This window comes from Nelumbo lutea, chromosome 6 (assembly GCF_056320005.1).
Source record: "Nelumbo lutea isolate HS-2025 chromosome 6, American lotus-T2T, whole genome shotgun sequence".
NCBI classification, from domain to species: domain Eukaryota; kingdom Viridiplantae; phylum Streptophyta; class Magnoliopsida; order Proteales; family Nelumbonaceae; genus Nelumbo; species Nelumbo lutea.
This window is the reverse complement of record NC_142689.1, coordinates 38,258,756-38,268,102: the sequence shown is the minus strand read 5'-3', so window position 1 is coordinate 38,268,102 and position 9,347 is coordinate 38,258,756. Positions and strand designations below refer to the sequence as shown.

At 44.6% G+C, this 9,347-nt stretch overlaps 1 long non-coding RNA gene across 1 annotated transcript; it reads left to right on the top strand.

The window, feature by feature from the left end:
- The first annotated feature begins 2,752 nt into the window (after positions 1 to 2,752).
- Positions 2,753 to 4,648, top strand: LOC148848623 (uncharacterized). The gene is made up of 2 exons (XR_016101030.1): positions 2,753 to 3,676; positions 4,194 to 4,648. It is a non-coding gene; the product is annotated as an uncharacterized LOC148848623 (long non-coding RNA).
- Positions 4,649 to 9,347: the final 4,699 nt, after the last annotated feature.

The window sequence follows — 9,347 nt, the reverse complement described above, 5'->3', positions numbered from 1 at the left end:
ATATTTTATTATATAACTATATATTAAATATATTTAAATATATATATATATATAATAGATATATGGGTTGTGTTGGCCCGCGGGTTGCGGGCGGCACGACCCGCTCAATTGTGTTGTGCCATGCTAGCCCGTGGACCTAAAATTCCAGGCCTAGCATGGCCCACATGGTTGTGTCGGGCCTAGCACGATCCACGGACCGTCATGTCAGGCTGTGCTGTGTTAGTCCAAGTTCGTGCTGGGCCGCAGGCGGCACGACCCGATTTACACCTTTACATATGAGAATGAACTTTTGACTATAGTTTAGGCAGTCCAGAAATGGAGGTCCTATCTTCTTGGTAGACGGTTCCAAATCAAGACTACTCATCAAAGTCTCTCCCACATGTTGCGACAAAAGATAGCCACCCCTGCACAATAGAAAATGCTGAGCAAAGTATTCAAGTATGACTCTGAAGTTGTGTACCATAAAGGGAAGGAGAATATAGTGGTTGATGCCTCATTCAGAGTCTTTGAAAGTTAGAGAGCCTGCCATATCAACATTAGTTCTCAGGCCACATGGGTCGAGGATATGTGAGGAAGGAAACTAGGGAGGATCCATTCTTGCAAGAAATTGTATAGACCGCACAAGGAGGGGACCTACCCAAGGGAGTGGTCTACAAAGATGAGTTGTTGTGGAAGCAAGGATGAATAATGATAGGTCCAAACTCACCTCTTCATTTCAAATTGTTTGAAGAGGTGCACGCAAGACCCTTGGGTGGCCACTCTAGCTATCACAACACAACAAGGTGATTGGGAGGAATCTGTTACTAACCGGATTATAAGGACCAAATGTGAAGTTTTCCAACATTGTAAGGGGGAGAATGTGCCATTACCTAGACTGCTATAGCCCATTGATGGATTTCATCAATCAATGTATTACCAACATCCAACCAGATAGGGGTGTCAATTGGCCGGTTTTGGGTTGGATCCAATCCGATCCAAACCTTATCAAATTGGATTTGGACAGTCCATATAATTATTGGATTGGGCCAATCCAAAATAAATTGATCCATATTTTTATTGGTCCGAATTGGGCCTAAACCAAATTTCCAATAATCCAATTATGAAGCCCAACTCTTGTCTAATTTGAAATTGATCAAAACTGAAGCTAGCATAAAATCAATTTTACGAAAGTACTTTTATAAAAGTAATTTTGTGAAAAGTACTTTTTACAAAAGCACTTGTACAAAAATATTTTTATGAAAGCACTTTCACAAAAGTGATTTTATGAAAGTGCTTTTACAAAAACAGTTTTATAAAAGCACTTCTACGAAAGTACTTTAATAAAAGTACTTTTACAAAAGAACTATGGATGTACATTTATAAAAGCACTTTTATGAAAGTACTTTTATAAAAGTACTTTTATGAAATCACTTTTATGCAAGTACTTTTATATAAGACTTCTTACAAAAGCACTTTTATGAAAGTACTTTTATAAAAGAACTTTAATGAAAGCACTTTTATGAAAGAACTTTTAAGAAAATACTTTTATAAAAGCACTTATAAAAAGTACTTTTACAAAAGCATTTTTACCAAAGCACTTCTACGGAAGTACTTAAGTACTTTTACAAAAACACATACAAAAGTACTTTTACAAAAACACTTTGTAAAAATTGGACGGTCCGAACATTGAATTGGATCGGTCCAAAATGGTCCAAAATATTCATTGGATTGGATTGGGCCTGATCCACTTGTAATGAACTCACATTGGACCGGATCGGATTGGACCAAATCCAGTCCAATTGACACCCCTAGACGTGAGAGAGATGCTACCTTGGACAAATGGTGGTACAATACCGCCTACTAGACTTCAGCCCCAACCACCCGTCATCAGGCCGTGCATGGGGTTCCTGCCCCCAACCCTCTTGACATATATGCAGACATGAAGAGGTCACAGAGGGAATCCCAAGAGGGAGACTGGGTCTATCTTCGCCTTTCAACCTTATCAGCAAGGCTCTATCGCTGCCCGCAAATCTCATAAGCTGGTCGCATGGTAGTGGTACTAAGGCTACAACTTGGGTAGGGTTGGCCCGAATCCAACCCGAAAATGTTGGGTTGGGTTCGGTCGGGTTAATGTTCAGGTTAGGATTAGGGTTGAAATTCATGAACTCGCTTTTACTTTGGATTGGGTTAGGGTTGACCCTTTAGACAATCCAATCCAACCCGAACCTGACTCTATAATACATGCCATATATAAATATATGTTAAGCTAAGATTGGTCTCAACCTGACCTAACCCGACCCGACTTGCAGCCCTACGTTACGGGCCCTTTCGGATCACAAGCAGACTCAGTCAATTGCCTACCGCCTCTCTCTACCTGAAAATTGTCGTATAAACTCCATCTTCCAGGTCTCCTATTTCAACAGAAGCTTCCTACCACCTTTACTCCCAGATGGGATTCTGCACCCCACTCCAAAGGCCATTCTCGACCGGCGGATGCTCAAAAAGGGAGCCCAAACTGCAACAGAGGTACTTATACAATGGGAGTTAAGCAACAACAGAGATTGATGCCAAGTGGGAAAATTGGGGTCACCTGCCAATAAATTAAAACAAGCTCGAAGACCTCGCACAGGGACGCGTGTCTCCTCCAGAATACAAGACCATCAGGTCCACCGAATAATTAGCCAGATGATGGAATGATTGTAACCGTTATGATCGCCAATGGTTAATGGTTGGGTAGCTATAAATATGTAAAAGGCCTATTTCCTTTAGTTTCCTCCTCTGGTCTTGTTTTAACCCTTTCCATGTGAGCGGTGTCCCCGACACTAGAGCTCGGGGAAACCCAGCACTCTCAGGCTCAGCCCGTCAGAGGGAGGAGGTCCGTGCCAGAAGCCTTTGTTCAATGTTTCAGGCGTTGCTATGCTGCTCAATAAAAACATGCTGGGGTTATACGTTAAAATAATACGATACAGGTTGTTTGTCCAGGTCCAGAACTTCTCTGATTATCAATAAATATTAAGTACACCACCACTATACTTCTGGCCAAATCAATCAAGAGAACCCAAAAAAGAAACTATGCGTTTTCTGGTTGTGTGTGACAAACAAGAGACTGTGTTTGGGAAACGACGAGCTTCTGGTGCATGCCCTTATTGTGGAGGGATAGTGCAAGCTATGGACGTAGAGAATCGATACAGTTTCTGTGGCCTTCCTCTCTGGTTCAATCCCAGGAGGAAATACATCTGCACCGTGTGCACTAGACGTTTAGAAGTCTGCCTTGGATAGAAAATTAAAGAAAGTTGATCAATCGAGGAAGACATCACGTTAATGACAGGAGAAGAGGTTATTATATTGGCCGGCTAGTAGTCTTTGATGTGTCCCAAGAGATTTCTTGAATGACTCTTCACGGTCCAAGGCCCATTCAAGTCTCTGTATCGTTGATTTGAAATGAGGATCAGACGATCATGGTTACAGGTGAAGAAGCTTCACCATGATTCGATCAGTTTTAGTTTGTATATATTTGTATGGCTTACATTTTCATTTTACTTCTTCTTGTCCTGCTATTTCAGAAACAAATGATTTTGATCGATGAATTAGTTTTGGCAAGTACAAGCTAGCACCGAATGAACAATAAATATGGGATGTATTCGGTTCCCATTTGACCAAGGATTTTGAAGCTTTCAACGGGGGAATTTGCCTTTGTGTATGTATTAAATTATTCCCACCAACGATTAAGTCATCAACATAAACCATAAACCAGGACATGCAAGACAAGCCCATTCTTGCGATATGTAAATAAGGAATAATCGAAATAGGACTGTTCAAACCCAAAAGTTTTCTAGGCAGCACCTAACTTAGAGAACCGGTTCTAGGGGGCTTGCCGCAGACCATACAAAGATTTCCGGAGTTTGCATACCTTTCCAGTCCCGGAGGCCAAAACACTGGAGGAGGTTTCATATAGACCTCCTCATGGAGATCATTGTCCGGAAAAGCATTATGGACATCCATCTGATGTAGTTCCCAATGTTGGGCCACAACAACTGTTAAGAAGGTTTGAATTGTGACCATTTTAGCCACAAGGGCAAAGGTCTCATTATAATCAAGACCTTCAACTTGAGCGTTGCCCAGGGCTACCAACCGTGCTTTAAATCTTTCAATGAATTCATCAGAGTTGTACTTGATTTTGTAGAACCATTTACACCCGATTGCCTTTTTTCCAGGTGGGAGGTCTTCCAAGGTCCATGTCCCATTGTCTTCCAAAGCCTGTATCTTTTGGCGCATAGCCTCATGCCACCGAGCATCAATCATTGCCTCAGAGAAACGAGTAGGTTCTCGGTCTACAGTAACAACTGCCAAGAAATGTTTGTGTTTCACAGAAAAATTATCATACATCACATAATGAGTTATGGGATAAGGAGTACCTGAGGACTGAGATGATGCAGGAGAAACAATGAAGGGGTTTGAACAATGAGCAGAGTGTGTGACAAAGTCCTATAAATAGCTGGCGGGGCGCTTTTCTCGATGTCCGCGGCCTAATAACTTCGTGGTGAGCTAAGGAGCAATTGGAATTTCATTATTTCTGCAATTTGTATGGTTCCTTGTTTCATCAAGAGGACCTGCCTCCTCATCATTACCCATGTTTTGATATCCTTCTTCATCGATCGTATCACTCCTCCTGACTTCTATATGAGGTGACTCAAACACCATGTCAGGAGGAGTGGCCCAAGGCAACCCAACATTTTCTTTGGCTACGGGAGGACTAGTTACTGAGGGTTGATGTTCCGGAGTAGCAAAGGGAAACTCGGTCTCACTAAACACTACGTCTCGTGAGATGAAGTAGTCACCAGACTCAAGGTCGTATAATTTCCACCCCTTTTTCCCAAAATGGTACCCAATAAAGACACATTCCTACTCCTAGTTGCAAAATTGTCACGGTCCCGAGTATGCAAAAAACACAAGCAACCAAAAACTCTAAGATGTTTATAAGAAGGACTTTGTCCAAATAGCATCTCGTAAGGTGTTTTACCACCAAGAAGGGTCGAAAGTGTCTGGTTAATCAAATACTCTGTGGTCAAAACACACTCACCCAAGAAATTGATCGGAAGATGAGCTTGAAACCTGAGCGCTCTGGCCACATTCAAAATATGATGATGGTTTCTCTCCACACGCCTATTTTGTTGGGGTGTTCCGACACAGGAAGTTTGAAATAAAATTCCTTGCTCGTCAAAATATGATTTCAATGAATTAAACTTTGTTCCATTATCACTTCTCACCACCTTAACCTTCTTATTAAATTGTCACTCAATCATGGCACAAAAATTTTTGAGTGTTCGACCAATTTCACTTTTTTCAGTCAACAAATAAATCCAAACTGCTCAAGAATAATCAACAATTGTCAAAAAATATACAGCACCACAAGATGCAGGTACTCTATAAGCACCCCATAAGTCACAACGAATTAATGCAAAACAATCAGTCACTTTATTGTTGCTTTGAATAAAAACATCTCTAGTTTGCTTTGCCTTCAAACAAGCATCACAGGTTTTGTTCTTACTATTACTGATATTAAGAAGTAAGCTAACCGTTTGATAAGAAGGGTGTCCCAATCTCCGATGCCACAAATCGCTTGACCCAATTTCATCTGTCTTGTAAGCATGAACCGGTGCCACACCCTTGAAGACATAGACCCCATCAAGCTGTTCACCCACACCAATCAGAGTCCTCGAGATGCGGTCCTGTATCACACACAACTTATTAGTAAACGTCACAATATAATCTGTGTCACGAAGTAACCGACCTACTGACAATAAATTACAATTGAGTTTGGGACATATAATACGTGCAACAATTTAAAATTATTTCCAAGTTCAACAGTGCCTTCTTTCATGGCCTCGGTGTGCGCACCATTGGGTAACCTAACAGGACAAGGTGCAACATCATAGGTGTCGATGAGCACATTTAAATTTCCTGTCATGTGATGTGACGCCCCAGAGTCAACAATCCATTCAGTGGAGTAATTCTTACCATAATGTTTTTCATTAGTCCTGGTTTTGTAAGCATTAAGCATGCTCACAAGAGTTTGCCATTGCTCGTCATTAAGCCCGTTTAGTCTGGTCCTGTCTCCGTCAGTCACAGCTGCATTAGTAGCCACCTCACGCCCCGTTGATGATTGAGCAACATGAGTTTTTGCCGTACCTCGGCCACGTCCGCCAGGATTATCTGATGGATGCAATAGAAAGGAGAAGATGGTCCAACAGACTTACTCGAGCTCTCACCATTCTTGTCGTTGTTGGCAGCCATGGTGATCGATCAACAATACCCGCTGTGACTCAAGAGATTGTGATAAAGTTGCTGGTGTTGCTGCTATCTCTTCCGTTCGAACAGGAAGAGGAACAGTATTCGCCGCCAGTCTTCTAGGTTGGGTTCAAAGGAAGGGGATGAGCTACAGTCCTTGAAGACTTCTCCCTCGTGGGATTACAAGAAGAAGAGTGGGGTGTGAAGTAATTGCCGCCCCGCCAATCGGCCGCTGCTTTGTTTCGGTCCAAAGGAGGAAGAAGGGTCTAGACCTGCCACTACTACAACGAAGAAATCAAGGACTGGGACTTAGAGTACATCAACGTCGGTGTCAATAAGCTTTACCACCTTATAATGGCTGCCAGAAAGTGGCTCTGATACCATGAAAAATTTCGGAAGCCAAAGGTCCCCCCTTTCCATTGTTATCTTATGATATATATATATACAAATTCGATGGAGTTCTTGCTCCCCAAAACTTTCTAAAATCCAAAAGACTTCCTAATCCAAAAAGAAAAACAAAACTTCTAAATCCTAACTGTACAGAAAATATACAGAATGCAGATCTGAGATCTCCTAGGACTCTCGCAAACCTTATCTTCGTCCAATAGTATCGAAACATGCATGCAATGGGTAGGAATAATATTTCTGATGGAGGGCGATTTGTCCTGACCTCGTAGCACGGGTACACATGGGCGTGACCTTGCTCAAGCGATGACTGAGCGTGACAGCACAATAGGCACAACCGCAACTCGGTGGGAAAGTCACATCGAGTTCAATCTGGCAAATCGGCGGGATAGACCACTCGCTGGGAGCCGCTTAGCCTGCACCTCCTCTCCGGGGCTAAGGTACTCCAAGTTGCCTCCGAGCTCAAAGCCCCCTGATCTCTCCTAATATCCGAGCTCCTCCCAATGGACCTCAGGCCACTCCCAGACAAGAACACACCGATTCGCTTATAGATACCCCGAGGTGAAGACACCTCGGGCTAGACAGCTTGGGTCAAACTACCACAGGCAGCTCGTCGCTTACAAGATAGCTCGGCACAGGGTAGCTCAGCATGTTGCAGGAGGATCTCCTGCCCAACCATCGTACCCAACAAATCTGGGGACAACACCCATATCCCTCATCAGGCAACGTCGTGTCTACCACCTTCAGACGGTGCCTTACACCTAACAGGCACGTACCCTGCGGCGATGGCCCCGCACGTACCACCTCAGCCCCGCCAGTAACGGTTGCGGTAGGCTAACAGTGGCAGTTATACCCGCCCTGTCAGAGGCCAGTGGGCTTGATACAACGGATTTCTATTATAAGGAGCTAGTATCAAGGAACGGAGGTATCATCTTCTACTCTCACGCTATCTGCACTCTTAGCCTTCATCTTCTCCTTGCTTCTCCAACAGAATACTAACTTAGGCATCGGAGTGTTCCCGTCGGGCAAGCCCCCAGGGATTCTTCTTCTTCTCCATCTCAGGTATCTTCCAAGGGCCACGTAAGTGCTATCTAGGAGTGACCGGATTGCGCACCATCATTTGGTGCCATCTGTGCGACACTCATGAGGGTTTGTGCGGCAGATACTTGGGGGGGCAGGGCCCTCACCCAAAAGGCACTTTGACAGGGGTATTATTGGCCAACAATGAAGGCAGACGCCATTGAACTCGTTAGAAAATGTGACAAATTCTAGAAGCCCGTGGCCCTTTGGCAAGTGAAAGAACATTGCACAAATGTTTTGCAAAGTGAATTTTTCATTACAAAAGCTCCATTACATTGCCTAAATATGTTCAGTACAAAAGAGAAGGAAGTCGAGTTCGCAGGCCCAGAATACAAGCAGCACCTAACTATTTGGGAGGTTCATCAGCCTTACTCGGGGCTTCTTCAGGGGTCTCCTTGGAAGAATCATTCAGATCGGTAGCGTCAACCTCCCCATTGCCGCCATCATCCTCAGAGTCTAGGTCATCCACGGCCTGGTGTGCTACGCCTTATCCACCACCAGCCGAGCATGAACCCCCTACGGTAGGCCTTTGACATTACGTTATCGAACCTCGACGATTTGACGTAGTCGATGATGGACTAAACCTTGGTCTGCTTTAGAGCATCATCAAAGATCTCTGTCTTCTCCTTAATATCGGCCTTAAGAGACTCCACCTCGTGCTTCAAGGCCTCCTTGGTTCCCTTGAGGGCCTGCATCTCGAGCTGCAAAGCCTTTTGGGCTATTTTAATGCTTTCCACCTCGAGCCTCAAGGCTTCCTGACCAACTCGGAGCCCGTTCACCTCGGCCTTCAGTTTATCTTGTTCACGGGCTAGCTCCTCCCTCTCTAACGCCAAGGCGTCATTCAGGCTCCTCTGAGTGGCGGCAGCACTCTCCAACTGATGGACCTTGTCCTGTGTTGCCTTTAGCTCGGTAGGAACCACGCGGGATGACTTCTCAGCAGCCAAAGCGTGCCTCAGGTGTTTGTCAGATTGGAAAGTTAAGGCGTGCATGGTAGTGTTCGCCTAGCAGAAGGAAACTGGTTAGTAAAAAAAAAAAAAACGGGGGAAAGAAAGAGGGATAGAGTGTTGGCTCATGGAATACGAACTTACCACCATGATGTGGGTTGCAAAGTGGCTCCCGAGTTGACTTGGGGAGAGTTTGGCCCAACTCACGACCTCTGCATTGATGACGACCCTCTTACTTCAATCGTGGCTGACCTCGGGATCCAAGATGGACTCCTCCTCCTCTCTGGTCCCAGCAGAACTCAAAGCCTTAGCGACAGCCCCAGCTGGCTCGTCCACCAACCCCTCCATAGCCTCAGGCTTTTGGGGTGGGAAATCACCCTCCAGATCTATCACTGGAAGGGCATTATTGAGCTCGGGCTCAGGGATGGTAGCCTGGGGATGATCAGACTCGGGAGAGGGGGCCCTCGGCAACTCCACACGAGCCTTCTTGGCAGCCTGCTTCTTCCTCTTTTTCATTTGGTTGAGGAGCCTAGGAGCCGTAATCCTTTCTTCTTCGTCCATGGGACCTCAACAAAGTTGGCGTCAGTAAACCCGAAGACACCAAGCAGATAAAAGAAAAGCACCAAAAGATAGAAATAGACCTACCCAGGC